We start from the raw sequence: 25,436 nt of genomic DNA on the forward strand, positions 1-25,436 counted from the left end.
ATTCTTCACGATTATTTCTTTATTCATGCTTCCTAAAACAGAAAGTAGAGGTGAGTAGTTCGCTTCCCACTCCCTGTATCGTATAAACGCATACACACCCTACTTACACAGATATGCTATTCTACAGCGCCCACACTCATCACTTTACAGAAATCAGCTCACGGCTTACGCTCACGGTTTCATTCCCGAGTCTTCAGACCAGTAGCAGTGAGTAGTTTGCTTCCCACTCCCGCTATACTCTAAACGCATACCAACACCACCTGCACAGCTATCCTATAGCGGCCAGTATGCTACAGCGACCAGACCACATCAGTTTACACCACTCACGCGCGCTTTCATCCCAGAGTGTACCGGCACCTTACCTCAGCACCATCTCACTCTGCGCAAAACAGCACTTTCACACCGGTAGGAATGAATACTTCAGCACATCAGTTTACAGCACTCAGCTCACGGTTTAGGCGCACACTTTCATCCCCGAGTGTACCGGCATCTCACCTCAGCACCCTCTGACTCTCGGCAAAACAGCACTTTCACACCGGTAGGACTAAATACTTCGCTTCACACTCCCTGTATAGCACACCCTAAACACCCCACAGACGTTACAGTGCTCCTACCCTCCCCATTCCTACTTTTTTCGCCCTTTTTCCCCCTTACTCGTTTCAACGGAATCACAAAATGGCGGCCAACACTTCCTAGTTGCAACCGCTCGCACCGCTCACAGCCAATAAGCAGCAAGCTCGTGCTTGTAACGCCTCAGCCAATCAGATGGCAGAATTCCCAAATATCGATATCTGTAAATTTCGATATTTCTCAAAAACTACTGAACGGATTTACACCAAAAGCGTGCTTTCTAGACCAAGACCCTTCTCCCTGCCAAATTTGGGGCAATTCCGTTAACCCTTTCGACCTGTAGCCTTGTCTAAAGTTTCCTATGCAAATTAACATGGAGAAAACACGTTTTGGGACCCCCCTTGACGAATCACCCCCAAACTCCCCACATAGGAGCTGCTAGGAACAAAGAATTAGTTTGGAAACTTTCATGAAGATTCATCAAACGACGCCAAAGTTATAAGCAAAACAAAAAATGCTCTTCCTATGGAAACTTGGTCCTAACTATAAGTACCGACTGGCGACCGCCAGTAGGTAATATATATATATATATGTATATATATATATATATATATATAGAGAGAGAGAGAGAGACAGAGAGAGAGAGAGAGAGAGAGAGAGATATTGATATATAGATATATATATGTGTGTAACTCTATACATATATGCATAAATAAATATATACATTCTCTTATCAACCCCTAACCCTATCCACCCCTAAACTCTAAAAACACCCTTAGCACCCAATACCCTTACCTTTACCTAAACCCTAAAAAAACCCTTACCCAATATCCTTACCCACCCCAAACACTAAAAACACCCTTACTACCTAATAACTTTACCGACCCATAAACCTTAGAAATGTCATTACCACCCAATGTCCTTACCCACCCCTAAACCCTGAAAAAGCCCTTACCACCCTTTTACCCTTTCTCACCCCATATGCTAAACTCACCCTTACTACCCAAAACCTTTTCCCACCTCTTAACCCTAAAAACGCCCCCACCCTAATCCCTAATGTGTTTGTGTGTGTATGTGTATATACATATATATATATATATATTCACTGAAAAAACCATAGGTTTCACACATGTTATAGTTAGCTGGACATTTTACTCGTAAAAAACCATTGAAATTGCCCCGTTATAGTTAGTTCAGCTAACTATAACTCGCGCGCCCGCAATGCACTGCTGATGACGTCACATATTACATCACTCATGACATGGTCAGTGACATCACTCATGACATCACTGATGACATCTCAAATGACATCACTGATGACATCATCCAGTGAATGTGGGTTTTTCTGAAAATTAAATATGTTTTATATATGTATATCTCAAGGTCGATGGAAGAATAAATGGGTATATAAGTGTCTAAATGGATGAATTGTTTTTGAAAAATTGATTGTGTAACTGACTGATTAAGTGTATCATAGTGAATACATGGCTTAGTGAGTAATGTTTAAATATGTAAATATCTGTATCAGTCTCTCACTTTGTGTATAAGTGGCTGCATGGGTTGGTGAGTAGCTACATGGGTGTCTATATAGGTTATTAGTTGGTTTTTTGAGTATCAGTCTGAGTGTCTGCATGGTTCGGTGGGGGGTATTACGTAGTGCATAGGTGCATGAATGAGTGACTCACTGTTTGTATGTGTTGAACAGAGCATGTGTGCAGGACTGCATGGGTGGATGAGTGTGTGTATGGGTGTGTTAGTGAGTGAATGACTGTCTCAATAGTGTCTTTATGAGTAACTACATATGTTTAAAACTAGTATATGTGACTATTGGTGTATATATGTGAGTATATGTGAGAGTGAGAGATTGAAAGAGTTCCTGTATGAATAAGTATGTGTTTCTATAAGTGATTGTTTAAAAGACTAAGTATGTGTAAGTTTCCGTAGAAGTAAGTGTGGTGGTGTGTGTATAACTGTATATGCAAGTAAATGTATGTTTGATTCTTTATTAGCATGAGTGAGTATGTGTGAGTAACTCTATGGATGAGTGGCATTGTGTAACAGGATGTATAGGTGTATGAGTACATATGATGAGTGAGTGCATGTATGAGTGACTGTATAGGACTGTTGGTGAATGAGTGGATGTGTATGTGGTTCTTAGAATTACTGAAGAGGTTGTTGTAACTGGTATTGGTATGTCCATTGTTTTGAAAAGTTTAGTCTCTATTTTTGAATGTGTGTATCAAAGGTTATATTAGGGTGAGAGGAGGTCTGCCACTCTATCACAAGGATGATGTCATCAGTGATGTCATCAGTGATGTCATTTGAGATGTCATCAGTGATGTCATGAGTGATGTCACTGACCATGTCATGAGTGATGTAATATGTGACGTCATCAGCAGTGCATTGCGGGCGCGCGAGTTATAGTTAGCTGAACTAACTATAACGGGGCAATTTCAATGGTTTTTTACGAGTAAAATGTCCAGCTAACTATAACATGTGTGAAACCTATGGTTTTTTCAGTGAATTTCTAAGGTTTTTTAAATGCTAATTCCTAACTATAACGTGTGTGAAACCCATGGTTTTTTCAGTGAATTTGCAAGGTTTTTTAAATGCTAATTCCTAACTATAACGTGTGTGAAACCCATGGTTTTTTCAGTGAATTTGCAAGGTTTTTTAAATGGTAATTTTTTTTTTTTCTTCTATTTTTTCTAACATATTTTTATTTTAATTTTCTTACCTTTTATAAAGACTATGATTAAATTTTTAAAATTCTTTAATATGTTTTTTTTTATATATTTTTTAAAATAAACATGTAAAATTTATTTGCAGTACTTTTTTTCTATTTTTTTTTTTATTTTTTTAGTACGCGTACCGTAAGCTCACGGTAAGCGTACGGTTTACGCAACGTCCGTAATTTTCCTACGCTGCTTGCGTATAGTTACGCAATTTGCGTAGCCGCGCGTACTCCGCGTGGGACGCGTACGCGTGTACGCTACACGCGCACGTTACGCGGAAGTGCCGGGAGTGACTGTTATGCGCGTGCGCGCAAGCGCGTGTCTTTTTTACGCGCATGCGCACTTTTGCCGTAAGCGTACCGTAAGCGTACCGTAAGCGTACGGTAGGTCATGTGATCATGAAACACAACTTTTGATTGGTTGAAACTACTTTCAGTTCTAGAACTCTCCTACACCACACCCATTCCCCTCATTTCTGCTTGTGATCCCTTGGGAGAAGGAGCTGGTTTGTCTTTGGGATACGATGGCAGAACAGCAGAGCTCTTCTGAGAGTGAGGCTAGCACTAGCAGCACTGTCTTGAGGCAGAGATCGAGGAAACAAAAGCCCTCTTATGTATGGGATTATTTTACTTTTCCAGAAGGCCAGCAAAAGGTAAATGCACCCTTAGTGACTTGTAAGCTGTGTAAGCGTGTACTTTCTAGAGGTAATCCTAACAGGAAGTATTCCTTTGGGAATCACACCATGAAGAGACACCTCCAGGATGTACACAGAAGGACACATGGTCATCTTTTTGGAGGTAACTCTTCAGAAAGACAAGCCAGTACATCCACAGCAGCTCAGCCTGGACCATCATCTGCAGGGCTGACTCCTTCTTCTGCAGGTCAGGTGAGCCCTTCATCTGTGGGGGGAGAATCTCCTTTTGCTGGCCCTCTGGAAATCAACCCTCGATTTCGGAAGGTTGATATTCGATGCACATTTTGTCAAGATCTAATTTGCTATAGGGAGACCAGTGTTTCCCTAGTGAACAACAAAATAGATCAGCACATTTGTCGCTTTGAATAATTTTCCCATGCTTCCTTTCCTCTGTCCCTGCATGAACACAACGGTTCTTTTAAGAGCCAACCTTATCTTTCATCTTTTTTTTACATATGTTTTTAAAAACTTTTTTTTTTTTTTTTACCGTACGCGTACGGTGCGCGTACCTTTTTTTTATTTTTTAAAAAAAACACTAAAAATCAATTATCACATTACAAGGTCCTTGAGAGACTACAATTATTATTATTGACTTACCATACTCACTCAAAAAAATATTTATTCATTTGTTTTTAAAAAAAATAGTTTAAAAAATGGTTCTAGTTTTCGAAAATTTTCTATATCAATCTGAAAAAAAAGAAAAAAGTATTAATATTTTAAAAACAATTTATAATACAGTACACATATTTACATTTTTTTCCAAAAAATATTTTACAGACTGAAACCTGAAAACCCCACTCGCTTGTAAATACTGTGCATGATTATACATGGCAAGCACATGGGTGTGTGCTAAGAGTCTGCTTCTTCCCCCAAAAATTTGCTCCCCCTTTCCATCTAATGCAACTGTGAAATCACCAGAGCAATACGCAATAAATCTCTGCCTATAATTCCTCTCTGCACACAGAGTCATGTTTTCACATTAGTCCCAAAACGAAATTTCTTTGCCAATTTGAAAGCACACTTACTGCTCTTTTTTTTTCGGGGCAAGTGAAAATCACTTTTACAGACTGACACATTATGAAACCACTTTTTTTGATTTTCTTAAATGCACATGTCCAAACTTCTTTTTCAGACCACCTCCATGTGTAACCTGGGTGGCTGCCTACACTCTAGCAAGGGCAACCAGCCTTAGTGATGCTGAATGTATTTGCATTACAGACTGAAACCTGAAAACCCCACTTGCTTGTAAATACTGTGCATGATTATACATGGCAAGCACATGGGTGTGTGCTAAGAGTCTGCTTCTTCCCCCAAAAATTCGCTCCCCCTTTCCATCTAATGCAACTGTGAAATCACCAGAGCAATACGCAATAAATCTCTGCCTATAATTCCTCTCTGCACACAGAGTCATGTTTTCACATTAGTCCCAAAACGAAATTTCTTTGCCAATTTGAAAGCACACTTACTGCTCTTTTTTTTTCGGGGCAAGTGAAAATCACTTTTACAGACTGACACATTATGAAACCACTTTTTTTTGATTTATTTAAATGCACATGTCCAAACTGCTTTTTCAGACCACCACCATGTGTATTCTCGGTGACTGCCTACACTCCAGCAAGGGCAACCAGCCTTAGTGATGCTGAATGTATTTGCATTACAGACTGAAACCTGAAAACCCCACTCGCTTGTAAATACTGTGCATGATTATACATGGCAAGCACATGGGTGTGTGCTAAGAGTCTGCTTCTTCCCCCAAAAATTCGCTCCCCCTTTCCATCTAATGCAACTGTGAAATCACCAGAGCAATACGCAATAAATCTCTGCCTATAATTCCTCTCTGCACACAGAGTCATGTTTTCACATTAGTCCCAAAACGAAATTTCTTTGCCAATTTGAAAGCACACTTACTGCTCTTTTTTTTTCGGGGCAAGTGAAAATCACTTTTACAGACTGACACATTATGAAACCACTTTTTTTTGATTTATTTAAATGCACATGTCCAAACTGCTTTTTCAGACCACCACCATGTGTATTCTCGGTGACTGCCTACACTCCAGCAAGGGCAACCAGCCTTAGTGATGCTGAATGTATTTGCATTACAGACTGAAACCTGAAAACCCCACTCGCTTGTAAATACTGTGCATGATTATACATGGCAAGCACATGGGTGTGTGCTAAGAGTCTGCTTCTTCCCCCAAAAATTCGCTCCCCCTTTCCATCTAATGCAACTGTGAAATCACCAGAGCAATACGCAATAAATCTCTGCCTATAATTCCTCTCTGCACACAGAGTCATGTTTTCACATTAGTCCCAAAACGAAATTTCTTTGCCAATTTGAAAGCACACTTACTGCTCTTTTTTTTTCGGGGCAAGTGAAAATCACTTTTACAGACTGACACATTATGAATCCACTTTTTTGATTTTTTTAAATGCACATGTCCAAACTGCTTTTTCAGACCACCTCCATGTGTAACCTGGGTGGCTGCCTACATTCCAGCAAGGGCAACCAGCCTTAGTGATGCTGAATGTATTTGCATTACAGACTGAAACCTGAAAACCCCACTCGCTTGTAAATACTGTGCATGATTATACATGGCAAGCACATGGGTGTGTGCTAAGAGTCTGCTTCTTCCCCCAAAAATTCGCTCCCCCTTTCCATCTAATGCAACTGTGAAATCACCAGAGCAATACGCAATAAATCTCTGCCTATAATTCCTCTCTGCACACAGAGTCATGTTTTCACATTAGTCCCAAAACGAAATTTATTTGCCAATTTGAAAGCACACTTACTGCTCTTTTTTTTTCGGGGCAAGAGAAAATCACTTTTACAGACTGACACATTATGAAACCACTTTTTTTGATTTATTTAAATGCACATGTCCAAACTGCTTTTTCAGACCACCACCATGTGTATTCTCGGTTACTGCCTACACTCCAGCAAGGGCAACCAGCCTTAGTGATGCTGAATGTATTTGCATTACTGAGTCCAACCTCAAACCCTTAAACTATTCTTTTTTTTTCCAGTACACCTTAATTTATTGTGAAAACATACTCCATATTATTTTACATGTTGCTCACATTTAAATTTCTCCCAAAACAGAAAATGATAAACGCAACTACAACAAAAACAATTTCCATTTCTATTATTCATTTCTTAAGTTACCACATACATCCCCTCTCAAACTGTAAACTCACCTTTAAAATTAGTTAGTTGTGAAAGAAATGTGACACTCAAACAGCAGATTATCAGAGCCAGGATCTCTGTTGTGTTCACCTCTCTCCTCTCAGCAGAACCAGATAATGGCAAACTTTCCCTCTATTTTTCCACACATATACATGTAAGTTTCAAATCTCAGTGCTTCCCCCTTTTTTTCAAATGTAATCACACATTTCTATTGGTTGAAAACCAACCCTTTTCCAAAAGTACCCTTCCCCCAACTTGACTTCTGCCTAGTACCCTTCCCCCAACTTGACTTCTGCCTGCTACCATAGCAACAGCTCATGGAACACTGCTGTGTTGAGTTAGGTCAGAAGTTCGCCAAACAATGTTTCAATTCCACAGAGCAAGAGTGCTTGACTTTTCAAACCTAACAGCAAATCCATAGTACTGTTCTTTGGTAACACATTTTTCTGTACCAATACAAAACATGCTTCTATTAATTTACACATACAGCCTAGTTTTTATTCTAGAATGGTATGAAACAGCCAATCAGTTCTTTTTTAAAAAAAAAAAAATATGTATGCCTCCATTTCCAAACTGTCTTTCTTTTCATATTGCCATTCTACTGAAAGACACCTCCTGAGTGCATCCAGTTCTCCTTTGAAGATGTTCACAGTGTGGATTGTAGGGCACAGCTATGTCTTCTGGAGTGAAAAGTTTGCAGAGAAAACAGATATGGTGAGAGACCTTGCTTTGCCAAATGTAGACATTAAATGGATTGGTCAGAGAGGGTTAAAGTGGCACCAATTGATGCCATTGGTGAAATCCTTCATACAAATCCAACACCCTGACCTCATAATAGTGCACTGTGGTGGCAATGACCTAGGCACTTTGACTGGGGTAGGTCTGGAAATGCTTATGAAGGACACCTTTGCACAACTGTTTTCACTTTTCCCTAAAACTGCCTTTGTGTTTTCCAACATATGCCAAAGGCAAAAATGGAACTGGTCCAATCATTTCTGTCCACAGATTGACAAAGCAAGAAAGCACGTCAACAAATCTGTTTCTGCTTTCCTCCGTGACTATGGTATGGGTGCCATTTACCACAACAACTTGCGTTATGACATGCAAGACATTTATAGAGGAGATGGTGTGCACTTCAATGATGAAGGGAACAGAATCTTCCTTTTGAACCTTAGACTCTGCATCGGTACTTACTTGTAGGTACCACTAAAAAAATGACTTCATAAACACAACAGCTCTTTTTAGAGCTCCCTAATATCTAAACTCTTAATTCTGCATTTCATTTTTTTATTTTTATTTTTTTTTACCGTACGCTTACCGTACGCGTACCCCGTGATTTTTTTAAAAATCAATAAATGTTTTTTTTGTACTTTTCTGTCCTTCTTTGACCCCCTTACAAATGTTAGGGGGTCTGTAACTCTCCTCATTGCCCCCTTTTCTTGTTTTCACTCTTTTTTTTCAGAGTGAAATACACAAAATGGCGGCCGCCGCTTCCTGGTTTCGGCCGATTCGAATGTTTACTAAGATCTAAGAGCCAATCAGAATCGCGCTCGCGCACGCCACCGTACGCTTACGGTAAGCGTACGGTAAGCGTACCGTAAGCGGGCTCAGATATATATATTGATTTAAAGGCTATTTTCTCAGAATCTACTGAACAGATTTACACCAAACCTACAAAAGGCACTTCCTTGACCTAGGGACTACCTCTCTGCCAAATTTCGAGTAATTCTGTTCAGCCGTTCGGGCTGTAGCTCGTTCTAAAGGTCCTATGGAAAAATGCATGGGAAAAACGCGTTTTGGGACCCCCCTTTTATCTCAGCCCCCGCTTGACGGATCCCCCCGAGACTTTCAGGGTAGGAGCGGAGCGTAGCGCCCCACCCATTTTGAAAAATTCGCGAGGATTCGTCGACCGGCGCAAAAGTTATTCAAAATAGAATGTTGCGGATTTCCTATGGAAAAGGGGTCCTAACTATAACTACCTACTGGCGACCGCCAGTAGGTAATATATATATATATATATATATATATATATATTACCTACTGGCGGTCGCCAGTAGGTAGTTATAGTTAGGACCCCTTTTCCATAGGAAATCCGCAACATTCTATTTTGAATAACTTTGGCGCCGGTCGACGAATCCCCGCGAATTTCTCAAAATAGGTGTGGCGCTACGCTCCGCTCCTACCCTGAAAGTCTCGGGAGGATTCGTCAAGCGGGGGCTGAGATAAAAGGGGGGTCCCAAAACGCGTTTTTCCCATGCATTTTTCCATAGGACCTTTAGACAGGGCTACAGCCCGAACGGCTGAACAGAATTACTTGAAATTTGGCAGAGAGGTAGTCCTCAGGTCAAGGAAGTGCCTTTTGTAGGTTTGGTGTAAATCTGTTCAGTAGATTCTGAGAAAATAGCCTTTAAATCAATATATATATCTGAGCCAGCTTACGGTACGCTTACCGTAAGCTTACCGTACGCGTACGGTGGCGTGCGCGAGCGCGATTCTGATTGGCTCTTAGATCTTAGTAAACATTCGAATCGGCTGAAACCAGGAAGCGGCGGCCGCCATTTTCTCTCTCGCACTGAGAGTTAGCTTGTTAAATTAAACCAAAACACATGTAAAGGAGCTGTTTTGACAGCTCACACACACATAGCCATGATGAGGGAGTCCCCCTAGACCCCCCAAGGCCAAAAATTCCATTTTTATTTTTTCGCAAATTTCGCCGATTACGCTTACCGTACGCGTACGGTAAAAATAGTAAAAAAAAAACCACTATCCACACTCTCCCCACCCCCTGTGCTTTTGGTGGCCGCAGGCCACCAAATACGCAGGGCTTATCAGAGCTGTGAAAAACCATAATATTTTTAACAAAAATCATAAAAGAAAAAATTATCCACACTCTCTCCACCCCGTGTGCAAATGGTGCCCAAAGGGCACCATTTGTGCATGGCTTATAAGCACCGTAAGCACAGTAAGCACCGCGTGCTTACTGTGCGTGCACGGTGCGGGAAGCGCACCGTGCGCGCACGGAACGAACTGCGTTAAGTGGGCGCGCACGCCACGAATGGCGTAAAGTAACTTAGCATTTAAAAAAACGTACAAATTCACTGAAAAAACCATAGGTTTCACACACGTTATAGTTAGGAATTAGCATTTAAAAAACCTTGCAAATTCACTGAAAAAACCATAGGTTTCACACATGTTATAGTTAGCGGAAATTTTACTGATAAAAAACCAGTGAAATTCCCCCGTTATAGTTAGTGCAGGCAACTATAACTCACGCGACCGCAATCTTCTGCTGATGATATATGTGTCTTTATGAAACAAAAATATTTGTAATATATGTATAGCTAAAAATGTATGGAAGAAGACATGGGCAAATAAGTGTCTAAATACAGTATTAGCATCAGCAGAGGATTGCGGTCGCGTGAGTTATAGTTGCCTGCACTAACTATAACGGGGGAATTTCACTGTTTTTTTATCAGTAAAATTTCCGCTAACTATAACATGTGTGAAACCTATGGTTTTTTCAGTGAATATATATATATATATATATATATGTATATATATATATATATGTATATATATTATATATATATTCACTGAAAAAAACATAGGTTTCAGGGGTGTTATAGTTAGGAATTAGCATTTAAAAAACCTTTGAAATTCACTGAAAAAACCATAGGTTTCAGACATGTTATAGTTAGGAATTAGCATTTAAAAAACCTTAGAATTTCACTGAAAAAACCATAGGTTTCGGGGGTGTTATAGTTAGCTGGACATTTCACTCGTACAAAACCATTGAAATTTCCCCGTTATAGTTAGTTCAGCTAACTATAACTCGTGCGCCCGCAATGCATTTGTGATGATGTCACATATTACATCACTCATGACATGGTCAGTGACATCACTGATGACATCACTGATGACATCTCAAATGACATCACTGATGACATCATCCAGTGAATGTGTGTTTTACTGAAATGTAAATATGTTTTTATATGTATATCTCAAGGTTGATGGAAGAATAAATGGGGATATATGTGTTTTTAAAGTTTTTTTATTTTTGTAAAATTGTTTGTATAACGGACTGATTAAGTGTATCTTAGTGAATACATGGGTTACTGAGTAATGTTTACATATTGTCAGGGTTCACGGGAGGATTCCTCCGCGTAATTCGGAACCCACCTCTGTGAATACCATCTCCTCGGTTAAACCGAGTGATGGAATTCATGGGGCTCTCAGTTGGCGTATTTGTTGGCGCCGCTGGATTTCCAATATGGCCGCTGACGCATTCATGGGTCGGCGTTCTAGTCTTTACTGAATTCTAACGCAGCAGGTGAGGCGCGCCTGCCAACGTTCTCGAGCGCACTTCACCAGAGAAATTATCGAAGCAACACGTACCTCACCGTCGTGGAAGTTAGGGTAGGTCGCGTCGAGGAATTTCGTCGTGCTATCCTTCGACGGTCACCTTACATACTCAGGTTAGTGTATCTCGTTGTAACTAGAATAGTCTGTAGAACCTTTTTTCTGACAAATAGGAAGTCCGAATTCTAGTCATGAGAGACAATGAGTAGTTCGGAGTCCAGTGACAATTCTGAGTTTATTCTGCAGAAGGAAAAAGACTCTCTCAGAGTATTCATTAAGACTCTCTTAGAGTATTCATAGTTTAAACCTGAACAACGCGAAACCCTCCTCGCACTGTTCTTGTTTAATTCTTTTTGGGACAAGACAGAAAGTGCATTAGTCTTAGAGTTTCCGAGTAAATCAACCATAGTACCTAAGCAGCGAAAAGTACCTCAGACATTATAGATAAATAGGTTATCAAAACTAGGAAGTCAATTTACACCTAGCTTACGGTTATCTATTCCTAAGTCTGTAGCTCAACGAAAAAGTACAACTTGCTCACGGCTAGAAGATGAAGTAAGTTAACAGTTACACAACAGCAGTGTAGTTATACTCGACAGAGAAGATTCACGTTACTCACCTGTTTAATTCTATTCCCAAGACCCGACACCACCTTCACTCCAGTAAGAAAAGAAGAAGAAGAAAGGGTTAGCAAGAGCCAGAGCAAGTCAGTTGTTACACACTCAAGCAACTGAGAAATAGAAGAGAGGTTTGGCCCTGAATACTTCCTGGTAAGACAAGCTAATTCATTACCTCATATACAGTAAGTTAATGCTTAAGGAATTGTGTAGTGAACAAATGCTAATTGTTGCAGAATCGTTTCTCTACAACGACGAAGATATCCAGGGCTGTCTCTTCTCTGTCCAATTCCCCTTTCCCCCGTCGACACTTGCCCGTGGAGAGTTATACCTATTCTCGCGGAAACGTTCCGATGGGGGCATTGGGAAATTAGCATCATTCTGCTCCCGTGTTAGTTGAAGACTGTAAACGCCTCTGACACATATGTAAATATGTTTATCAATCTCTCACTTTTTGGGTTGGGTGATACACACCAGGGGCTGCAAGCGGAATCGGGCACCCAACGCTATAGGAGACGTGCACTCAACGCGTGCACACCAGGGGGCCGCGCTGAGCGCCGCGCTGGATGTGCGACTCCTAATTTTACCATTAAAAAAAAGCACCTATTACTAATTTCTATTCTTCCCGGGGACCCCATCCCCCAGGGCCTATATACAACGTTGGAGACCGTGGGGGGAGCCCCAATGCCCCCATGGTCTCAGCCGGCTCCCCGCGTCCTTCGGGAGCAGGCATTGCTTTTCCACATGGGGAGCTGCTAACATGCAGCTCCCCGTGTGGAAAAGCAATATGGTTTGCATTTTGAAAGAGAGAGCAGGTTTCCTGCTCTCTCTTTCAAAATCCAAACCAAGTTTGCTATGACAGGGAGCCTTGGCTCACGCCCTGCCAAAGCAAACAGCAGTGTCCTGGGGGTGGGCACCCCGAGACACTGCAGGAGCCCGCCCTGGGGGGTGGAGGTCCCCAGGGCCATCGACGGCTCCAGGAGGGGGGCCATGTGGCCCCCCTCCCACAATATTAAAAGCCCCGGGGGGTGGTGGTCCCCCGGGCTTGGGGGGCCGTTGAGCCCCCCCACCCATTTATTTTGTAGCCCCGGGGGTGGCGGGCCCTGGGGCTGGAGGTCCCCTCTGGGCCTCCATCAAATTTTACAGTTTTTGCCCCCGGGATTTGGCCCCCCGGGGGCTAATTATTAAAGAAGCGCGGGAGTCCGCGCTTAGTTTTTATTTTTTACGGCAGGATCTGCGCACCCAGCGCGCATTTTGCTGTTTTTTCAACAAAAAAAAACTTTGGGCCCTGGGGGTCCATGTGGGACCCCCTAAGCAGATATTGAGGGTCAGGGTATTTCTATTCTGCCCCCTTTATATGTTTTGCACACTTCATCCACTGATGTCTTAAGCCTCGCTTCTACCGAGGCACAAAATGGCTGCCAACACTTCCTGGTTTGGAGTGTTTACAGTCAGGTGACAGCCAATTAGCATGCAGCTCGTGATCGGGAGGGTGCACGCTGGGTGCGCATAGGGTGCCCGGACCCTCCGAGGCCATAGATATATATGTGATTTTGATTTTGATTTTCTCAGCAACTACTGAACGGATTTACCCCATTTAACCAAAAGGCACGAGTGTGAACCAAAGTCTACCGTTCTGCCAAATTTGGTGTAATTCCGTTCAGCAGTTTGGGCTGTAGCTGCGACTAACGGTCCCTATGAAAAATTGCATGGGGAAAACAAGTTTTGGGACCCCCTCTTTTTCTCGGCTCCCGCTTAACAGATCACCCCGAGACTTTCAGGATAGGAGCGGTCCAGAGCGGGCCACGAGTTTTGAAAATTTCGCAAATATTCGTCTACCGGCGCCAAAGTTATTCAAATAGAATGTTGGAGATTTCCTATGGATAATAGGTCCTAACTATAACTACCTACTGGCAACCGCCAGTAAGATATATATATATACAATTAGTTTTAAGATTCTCATGGGTAGGTTTTATCTATGTGTCTTTTTATTGATTGTTTTAAACATGTCACTGGGCTACTGTCTTTAAATTAATATTTCTAACGTTTTAGGATTATATACACTCTACCTCTACAATGATGAACTACATTTCTTACCTCTTATCTTCTAATTTATTGTCCTCTTCAAATTTATGTCCTTGGTATCTATGTAACAGCATGTATGTGTATTTTAGTCTATCAAGTTTTTTTAGTATTATGTATAATTTGAAAAAGATAACACTATAGCACTTTATCTGGTGAGCACTGAATATTATTAGTATACTATGCAACAAATCAATTTATAAGAAATTCAGACGTACTGTTGAAATTATTATTAAACTGCATAATACCGAGATATATATATATATATGAGGTATACATGGCATGTATGCCTTCATCCTATGCTCTAAATTTCCTTAATACATGTGGAATTTAATATAAGAGAAACACAAAGGTTTTTTCTAAAATAATAATGTTTTTAAGTATGTTATATTTTGTACTTATCACAGTATGTCTTCCATGTCTATTAATGATGACGTTGCACTTGCACTTTAAAATGGGCTATTCTGTGACGTATGATCAGGTGATCAAGGCCGCTTGGACGGCCGAAACGCGTCCTGACACAAGCGGAAACAAAATAAAAATAATGCTGCAAAAAGCTGTTTTACGCTGGTGATTTCCGCGCGCAAGGGGGTGAATATCGCGAGTTGCTGTGATATATATATACATATATATGTATATATATGTATATATATATATGTGTATATATATATATATATATATATATATATATATATATATATATATATATATATATATATATATATATATTCCAAACAAAAGGTTGCCCTTGAAGGAACGCCAACACAGAGGGTAAGTAACTCCTTGCTATATTTTCAGGCTGCAGGCACACCAATTCTCCCCCAAATATCACCAAATGCATTTCGGGCTCCCTTGTTCACTGGCTTCTTCACAACAGTCCCGGCAGCCATGTGGACTTTAAATCTATGACCCCGCCCCTATGGGTCTTCATGTTGACAATGCCTTCTGGGTATGGAAGTCCTATAACTGCTCCAATGTGAATGCTGCTCGGTATGTGTGAATACAACTGCATTCCCCATGTGGGTTACATGGGGGAGACACACCACGGGCACCTGCAAGTGTCCACATCTGAAAATGCTGGGAGAATTGGTGTGCCTGCAGCCTGAAAATATAGCAAGGAGTTACTTACCCTCTGTGTTGGCGTTCCTTCAAGGGCAACCTTTTGTTTGGACTATTAATTGCGGCACGCCTCGTCGCAGGAACGCCCCGCCGCACATACAGCGGACCTACGGCAGTATCTTGGTTGCCGCAAGGAGAGGGTAAATCCAGCATTTTCAGATGTGGACACTTGCAGGTGTCCGTGGTGTGTCTCCCCCATGTAACCCACATGGGGAATGCAGTTTTATTCACACATACCGAACAGCATCCACATTGGAGCAGTTATAGGACTTCCATACCCAGAAGGCATTGTGAACATGAAGACCCATAGGGGCGGGGTCATAGATTTAAAAGTCCACATGGCTGCCGGGACTGTTGTGAAGAAGCCAGTGAACAAGGGCATGGAGCCCGAAATGCATTTGGCGATATTTGGGGGAGAATTGGTGTGCCTTCAGCCTGAAAATATAGCAAGGAGTTACTTACCCTCTGTGTTGGCGTTCCTTCAAGGGCAACCTTTTGTTTGAATATATATATATATATATATTCACTTAAAAAACCATAGGTTTCACACATGTTATAGTTAGTTGGACATTTCCCTCGTAAAAAACCATTGAAATTCCCCCGTTATAGTGAGCGCAGGCAAGTATAACTCACGTGACCGCAATCCTCTGCTGATGACGTTAGATATTACATCACTGTATTTAGACACCTATTTACCCGTCTTCTTCCATTAATCTTTAGCTATACATATATTACAAATATTTATTTTTCAGAAAGACACATATGTAATCAGTGATGTAATATCTGACGTCATCAGCAGAGGATTGCGGTCACGTGAGTTATTGTTGCCTGCGCTAACTATAACGGGGGAATTTCAATGGTTTTTTACGAGGGAAATGTCCAACTAACTATAACATGTGTGAAACCTATGGTTTTTTAAGTGAATTTGCAAGGTTTTTTAAATGCTAATTCCTAACTATAACGTGTGTGAAACCTATGGTTTTTTTAGTGAATTTTTTTTGTACGGTTTTTTAAATGCTAAGTTATGTATTTATTATTATTTTTTTCAGGTTTTTTACCGTACGCGCACCGTGCGCGTACGGTAAGCGTACTCCGCGATTTTTCGAAAATTATTATTTTTTTTTTTTTTTACCCTTGGGGGTCCTTCAGTGACCCCCTGACAAAGGCTAGGGGGTCAGGACCTGTCCATCCTGCCCCCTTCTCACGTTTTCCACCTTTGTTTTTCATTGCCTCAGACTGCGAGAGACAAAATGGCGGCCGACACTTCCTGATTTCGACCGATTCGAATGTTTACTGACATCTAACAACCAATCAGAATTGCGCTCGCGCACGTCACCGTGCGCGTACAGTATGCTTACCGTACGCGCACGGTGCGCGCTTATAGATATATATATGCTTTTAACTGCAATTTTCTCAGGAACTAATGAACAGATTTACACCAGACCTGCAAAAGGCACATCCCTGAACTGAGGACTACCTCTGTGCCAAATTTCAAGTAATTCTGTTCAGCCGTTCGGGCTGTACCTTGGACTAAAGGTCCTATGGAAAATTGCATGGGAAAAACGCGTTTTGGGACCCCCCTTTTTTCTCAGCCCCCGCTTCACGAATCCCCCTGAGACTTTCAGGGTAGGAGCGGAGCGGAGCGCCCCACCTATTTTGAAAAATTCGCGAGGATTCGTCAACCGGCGCCAAAGTTATTCAAAATAGAATTTTCAGATTTCCTATGGGAACACGGTCCTAACTATAACTATCTACTGGCGACCGCCAGTAGATAATATATATATATATATATATATGTTTTGCTCGGTGGGGAAGTGTCCAAAGAATGAGCTGCACTCGAGCGTAGGAAGCGTACCCCATTGCTTTAATAGGTGCAGGCAGCATGATCACTGGTGATTTAAAAGCATCTGACCACCTGACGCATTTCGATTAACATCTTACTCATAGGCTTGTAGAGTCAGAAGGGAGCATGGTAAGTCCTCTTTCAGTTCCCGCATATATATATATATATATATAGGCAAAAAAGGAATCTCGAGCACTCACGGGGGTAGTTTTCGCAGCTTCGTTTATTTTGGCAAAAACAACAAACGTGTTTCGGAGCTAGTCCTTCTTCAGTGTTGTTACCAAATTCATCACAAGGTGCCATTTTATAAACACATGATCGCTTGTAAACATGAAAATATTAGAAGGGGAGGGGGTGACGGCCAGCATATCGCGAGCGCCATCTTGGAAAGGTCAAATCCTTACTCTTCATTAATGTTATATACAAAAGCAAAAGAACCGGGTTTCCTAAAAGCAAATAAAACGATCAATTAGTTCATGTGTTTTAAACACATTAACCCATATTGCTTAAAGATATAGCCGTGGATCGGCAGTTAGCAACCAATAAAATAAAGGTTGCTAAACCCCTCCCATTTGTATAAATAATAGCCGTGGATCGGCTAAATATTTCAAAGTCAAATTGCACATCGATAAACAGTAAACATTTCAAAAGATATCAGAAAGGATACAAAATCATTTGCCTAAACATCACGTAATTTGCAGAAAATCTATTGCATTCCTCTACAATAATGGCTACTGGAATACATACTTCTAGATCCCTAGATGTACTATTAATTCCTCTCCAGAATTTAGCCCATATGGGGTTTTTGTCTGGAGATCGATTATATATCTCGATTCCAGTCGTCTCAATCTTGACACTCTGTCCCCTCCTCTGGCATGTGCTGGAACACAGTCAATAGCAAAAAACTGCAAAAGATCCCTATTACTCTTATGCTTTATGGCAAAATGCCGTGCGACAGGATAATTAAAATCTTTTTTCGCTATGGCTCGCATGTGTTCTAACATTCTAATCTTGACATTATGGATGGTACTGCCAACATACATGAGTCCGCATGGACATTTCAAACAGTAGACAACATGTGAAGTGTGGCAAGTCAAGAATTTGGTGATGGTCCTCCCTCTTTTTAAACCTTTCACATTGTAGCTTAGTACTCTCTTGCTAAAGGCACAGGCCTTGCATTTCCCGCAAGGATAAAATCCTTTCATCTCTTTCAAGGTACCCTTTTTAGAAGGGATTGGATCTAGGTGACTATGGACCAAATTATCTTTGAAAGAGCGTGCTTTCCTGAACGTGATCATGGGGGCCAACGGAATATCAGATCCAATCACTGGATCTGATTTTAACACATGCCAATTTCTTCTCAAGATTGTTCTTAGACTAGAAACATCGTCGGAAAAAGTTGTGATCAGCCGAAATTGACCTTCGGTTGATTTGTTAGTTTGTTTTTGTTTTAAAATTTCCTCCCATGGTAACTGTTTGACTCGTTGTAAGGTTTTCTCCAGGAGATCACTGTCATAGCCTCTGGCTTTAAACCGACTGAAACTACTCTTTGCTGCCTGGTCAAAGTCACATTGTCTTGAGCAATTCCGTTTTAATCTTAGGAATTCGCCATACGGTATGCTATTTTTCAACCTCTCAGGATGGCCACTAGAGGCGTGCAGGATACTATTACCTGCCGTCGGTTTTCGGTAAAGAGCGGTTGTCAATTTTCCTTCCTTTACTTCTACTCTTAGGTCGAGGTAGTTTACTGCCACTAGACTAATCTCTCCTGAGAAGTGTAGGTTAACGTCATTGCTATTTAGATGCTGAATATACTCTTTAGCTTTGTCTATTGAGCCCTTCCAAATTAAGAAAAGGTTATCGATATATCGATGCCAGGACACTATCTCCTTGGTCCATTCAAGATTGTCAGTGGACCAGACCACCTGCTCCTCCCACCAGCCCACGAACAAGTTCGCGTAGCTGGGGGCGAAGCAGGTGCCCATCGCGGTTCCTGAGATTTGTCTATAGAGATCTCCCTGGAAGAGAAAAATGTTGTTAAATAGACAAAATTCGATCAATTCCAACAGCATTCTGTTATGGATAGCAAATTTCAAAGCTCTTTTTCACAGAAAATACTCAATCGCACTCAAACCTTGAGAGTGATTGATACAAGTGTAAAGACTTGTTATGTCCAACACAATCATACAGTATGATGGATCCCATTTGATTTTTTCAATGTTGTGGATTAAGTCGGTGGTGTCTTTTATTTACGATGTCAATTTCAACACAGATTCAAATAGAAAATGATCCAAGAATCTCGACAAATTTTCGGTTAAGCTACCCATTTATACAAATGGGAGGGGTTTAGCAACCTTTATTTTATTGGTTGCTAACTGCCGATCCACGGCTATATCTTTAAGCAATATGGGTTAATGTGTTTAAAACACATGAACAAATTGATCGTTTTATTTGCTTTTAGGAAACCCGGTTCCTTTGCTTTTGTATATAACATTAATGAAGAGTAAGGATTTGACCTTTCCAAGATGGCGCTCGCGATATGCTGGCCGTCACCCCCTCCCCTTCTATTATTTCCATGTTTACAAGCGATCATGTGTTTATAAAATGGCACCTTGTGATGAATTTGGTAACAACACTGAAGAAGGACTAGCTCCGAAACGCGTTTGTTGTTTTTGCCGAAATAAACGAAGCTGCGAAAACTACCCCCCGTGAGTGCTCGAGATTCCTTTTTTACAATTTAGGAGGAATTTGGAAGCGACAATGGATATTGCGGGGCACCGCCGCATTTGAAGCACCCGCCCTTAGTGTGCCGCGCTTTTGTTGGTGCGGAGGAGCGAGATATATATATATATGTATTTATATATATATATATATATTCACTCAAAAAACCATTGGTTTCAGGGGCGTTATAGTTAGCTGGACTTTTCACTCGTACAAAACCATTGATATTCCCCCGTTATAGTTAGTTCAGCTAACTATAACTCGCGCGCCTGCAATGCACAGCTGATGACGTCACATATTACATAACTCATGACATGGTCAGTGACATCACTCATGACATCACTGATGACATCTCAAATGACATCACTGATGACATCATCCAGTGAATGTGTGTTTTTCTGAAAATTACATATGTTTTATATATGTATATCTCAAGGTCGATGGAAGAATAAATGGGTATATAAGTGTCTAAATGGATGATTTGTTTTTGAAAAATTGATTGTATAACTGACTGATTAAGTGTATCTTAGTGAATACATGGCTTAGTGAGTAATGTTTAAATATGTAAATATCTGTATCAGTCTCTCACTTTGTGTATAAGTGGCTGCATGGGTTAGTGAGTAGCTACATGAGTGTCTATATAGTTTATTAATTGATTTTTTGAGTATCAGTATGAGTGTCTGAGTGTCTGTATGGTTCGGTGGGGGTATTACGTAGTGCATAGGTGCATGAATGAGTGACTCACTGTTTGTATGTGTTGAAGACAGCATGTGTGCAGGGCTGTATGGGTGGATGAGTGTGTGCATGGGTGTGTTAGTGAGTGAATGACTGTCTCAATAGTGTCTTTATGAGTAACTACATATGTTTTAAACTAGTATATGTGACTATTGGTGTATATAAGTGAGTATATGTGAGAGTGAGAGATTGAAAGAGTTGCTGTATGAATAAGTATGTGTTTCTATAAGTGATTGTTTAAAAGACTAAGTATGTGTAAGTTTCTATAGAAGTAAGTGTGGTGGTGTGTGTATAACTGTATATGCAAGTAAATGGATGTTTGATTCTTTATTAGCATGAGTGACTATGTGTGTGAGTAACTCTATGGATGAGTGGCGTTGTGTAACAGGATGTATAGGTGTATGAGTACATATGATGAGTGAGTACATGTATGAGAGACTGTATAGGACTGTTGGTGAATGAGTGGATGTGTATGTTGATCTTAGAATTACTGAATAGGTTGTTGTAACTGATATTGGTATGTCCATTGTTTTGATTTTTTTTTTCTATTTTTGAATGTGTGTATCAAAGGTTATATTAGGGGGAGAGGAGGTCTGCCACTCTATCACAAGGATGATGTCATCAGTGATGTCATTTGAGATGCCATCAGTGATGTCATGAGTAATGTCACTGACCATGTCATGAGTGATGTAATATGTGACGTCATCAGCAGTGCATTGCGGGCGCGCGAGTTATAGTTAGCTGAACTAACTATAACGGGGAAATATCAATGGTTTTGTACGAGTGAAAAGTCCAGCTAACTATAACGCCCCTGAAACCTATGGTTTTTTCAGTGAATTTCCAAGTAAGGTTTTTTAAATGCTAATTCCTAACTATAACGTGCCTGAAACCTATGTTTTTTTCAGTGAATTTCAAAGGTTTTTTAAATGCCAATTTCTAACTATGCCTACAGAGATAGGACATGTGAAGAAAGAAGAAAAAACGCACAGAAAGAAAAAAAAGAGATGCAGAAAGAAGCAACAGAAGTCCTCAAAGACGAAGAAAAGTGCAGGAAGAAGGATTACGTGTAGAAAGAACAAACAGAAGAGCAGAAAGAAGCCTTGTTGCAAAATCATCCTGTACCCTCAACTTTTTCAGACGGATACTGGTGGTAACTGAGTCTGACTAACCAGTCCTAGAGCCAGTGCTATGTTAAAAGACACTCAGAATACAGTGAAAACACCTACATACACTAGGGAACACTATGCGTTGGGGTCCCCCTGTGATCAGCATGACCTCATCTGTAAGCCCCTAGTATATAATAGGGCAGGGGATTAAAACTACCTCTTAAAACGCGCCACAGGGACTGCTTGCACATGTCACCTCATGCCCTGTCCCCTCCCTTCACCACTGTGTAAACACGCCCTGTGGCCGTTTTTAGTTGGGAGATTAAGTTTATTTGAATCCTGAGGGTCCCTAGGGTCCAACTAGCCCACTAGGTACCTCCAGTAAGCGCCACAGAGCTGCGTTGCAGAGAGGTGTAAAAAGTGGCACGGCCTGGACCACCTCTCTGCAACGCAGCTCAGTGGCGCTTACTGGAAGCACCTGGTGGGCTAGTTAGCCCCCAGGGGCCCTCAGGATTGAAGGGGAATTATTTCTCCAACTTAAAACACGCCATAGGGACTGCTTGCACATGTCACCTCATGCCCTGTCCCCTCCCTTCACCACTGTGTAAACACGCCCTGTGGCCGTTTTTAGTTGGGAGATTAAGTTTATTTGAATCCTGAGGGTCCCTAGGGTCCAACTAGCCCACTAGGTACCTCCAGTAAGCGCCACAGAGCTGCGTTGCAGAGAGGTGTAAAAAGTGGCACGGCCTGGACCACCTCTCTGCAACGCAGCTCAGTGGCGCTTACTGGAAGCACCTGGTGGGCTAGTTGGACCCCAGGGTCCCTCAGGATTGAAAGGGAATTATTTCCCCAACTTAAAAACGCGCCACAGGGCCTGTGGGCGTTCTGAGTTGAGAGATTAAGTCCCCTTGAATCCTAAGGGTCCCTAGGTTCAAACTAGCCCACTAGGTACCTGCAGTAAGCGCCACAGAGCTGCGTTGCATGGAGGTGTAAAAGGGGCGTGGCCTCAGAACCCCTGTCTGCAACGCAGCTCCCTGGCACATACTGGAGATACCTGTTGGGCTAGTTGGCCCTCAGGGACCCTCAGTATTGAAGGGGAATTAATTCCTCAACTTACAACTGGCCAGGGGGCGCGTTTGCAGAGTGCTGCAAGGAAGGGGCGTGGCTTCCGGCGCGATGCCGGTCTTTTATTTATTTATTTTTAAGGAGGGCTGCGTGGCCCCCTTTCTTTTTCTAATTTATTAGCCCTGGGGACCCCATCCCCCAGGGCCTGCACCCTAATTGTTTTTGTTGAAAAAAATTAATTTGGCCCTCCCAAGGCCTTAATCGGCCCCGGGGACCCCAACCCCCAGGTCATGGCCTTTTTTTTATTTTTTTACTCTTTAGGAGGGGGGCTGTGTTGCCCCCCTCCTCAGGCCACTTATGGCCCCGGGGACCCCATCCCCCGACCCCGGCCTTTGTTTTTTATTTTATTTAAAAAAAATATATATTTATAGAAACACCTAGGACATGCTGGACAAACCGTATGTACCTATCACCATGACGATTTGCGTGATATTCATTAAAAGGCGACTATGCATACAATGAATCCACGTAGAATGTATTCACACCGCTAGTGAAGCTCTGACATGTCTGACACCCTACCGTGCCTAATCCCGGCGCCCCCGCTGGTGGATACTCTCCAAGTAGACACCCTTGTTGTTTATTTATACAAACATGGGTAGCTATTAACGGGCACATTAAATACACATGCACACCAAGCCATTCAAAGGGGATTCGACAAAAATTCGACCAAACTATGCAAGAAACCCCCTCACGGTTAATAAAACACACATCCACCGCCGGATGTGTAATACTTTTTATTTTACTCTCTGGAAAGGAGACAAACCTCACTTGAGAGTCACAGCGTGCTCCTGGCTGAGCCCAATGCTGTGTTACACCCACCAGTGCCCGCCGAGTGCCACACACCTCTGTGTTGTATTCCACCAGCTAGTGCGTATGCTATGACACTCTCTAGCCCATGTGCACTGTAACACCACCCCGTGAATATGTCATGCCACACTTGCCTTCGCACGGGTTATATTGCGCCATCTAACGTGCCTTCCTCGATGCCTATGTTATAAAGCACAGCGCTATGCCATACATATTACAATCTGGGATCCATATCTTTGTCACAGTGCATATGCAATGTTACACTACCCAGCACATATTTTATATTACAACTTTAGAGACTACTTAGGTTACACAACACTGCCCTGTGCATATTACACTTCAAGGCGCATATCACATAGCAAGCGCTAGTGCCTGTGCTATCTCACGCTCTCCAATGAATCTGTCATTGCGCACAATGTATTGCATATTATATTTCACGCCCCGGTTCATCTTATATCACACTTTTTGGTGCATAATTTATACCATATACTATATCTAGTTTTCATTTTCAATCGTGCTCTCAGGACTATGTTCTATATAACACTGCGTCCACCTACCCTTTTCACGGCATTACATTTTGCGATGGGGGGGTGGAGGGTCAGGGGATGTTTCTGCCAAGTGAGCCCGGAGTCACAGTCCCAAACGTCCTCTTCTTCCTGAATAAAAGTGAGATTATGCTGCATACTTGTTCATATTTTAAGTAGTTCGCACAGACACACATTTTAAAAACAATAAAGTTCCAAATACCCACCTATGCCTACAGAGATAGGACATGTGAAGAAAGAAGGAAAAACGCACAGAAAGAAAAAAAAGAAATGGAGAAAGAAGCAACAGAAGTCCTCAAAGACGAAGAAAAGTGCAGGAAGAAGTATAGCGTGCAGAAAGAACAAACAGAAGAGCAGAAACAAGCCTTGTTGCAAAATCATCCTGTACCCTCAACTTTTTCAGACGGATACTGGTGGTAACTGAGTCTGACTAACCAGTCCTAGAGCCAGTGCTATGTTAAAAGACACTCAGAATACAGTGAAAACACCTACATACACTAGGGCACACTATGTGTTGGGGTCCCCCTGTGATTAGCATGACCTCCTCTGTAAGCCCCTAGTATATAATAGGGCAGGGGATTAAAACTACCTCTTAAAACGCACCACAGGGCGTGTTTGAACATGTCACCTCATGCCCCGTCCCCTCCCTTCCCCACTGTGTAAACACGCCCTGTAGCCATTTTAAGTAGGGAGATTAAGTCCCCTTGAATCCTGAGGGTCCCTAGGGTCCAACTAGACCTCTAGGTACCTCCAGTAAGCGCCACAGAGCTGCGTTGCAGAGAGGTGTAAAAAGTGGCACGGCCTGCACCACCTCTCTGCAACGCAGAGCAGTGGTGCTTACTGGAAGCACCTGGTGGGCTAGTTGGACCCCAGGGTCCCTCAGGATTGAAAGGGAATTATTTCCCCAACTTAAAAACGCGCCACAGGGCCTGTGGGCGTTCTGAGTTGAGAGATTAAGTCCCCTTGAATCCTAAGGGTCCCTAGGTTCAAACTAGCCCACTAGGTACCTGCAGTAAGCGCCACAGAGCTGCGTTGCATGGAGGTGTAAAAGGGGCGTGGCCTCAGAACCCCTGTCTGCAACGCAGCTCCCTGGCGCATACTGGAGATACCTGTTGGGCTAGTTGGCCCTCAGGGACCCTCAGTATTGAAGGGGAATTAATTCCTCAACTTACAACTGGCCAGGGGGCGCGTTTG

This window comes from Triturus cristatus, chromosome 1_2, assembly GCF_964204655.1.
Source record: "Triturus cristatus chromosome 1_2, aTriCri1.1, whole genome shotgun sequence".
Classification (NCBI taxonomy): Eukaryota; Metazoa; Chordata; class Amphibia; order Caudata; family Salamandridae; genus Triturus; species Triturus cristatus.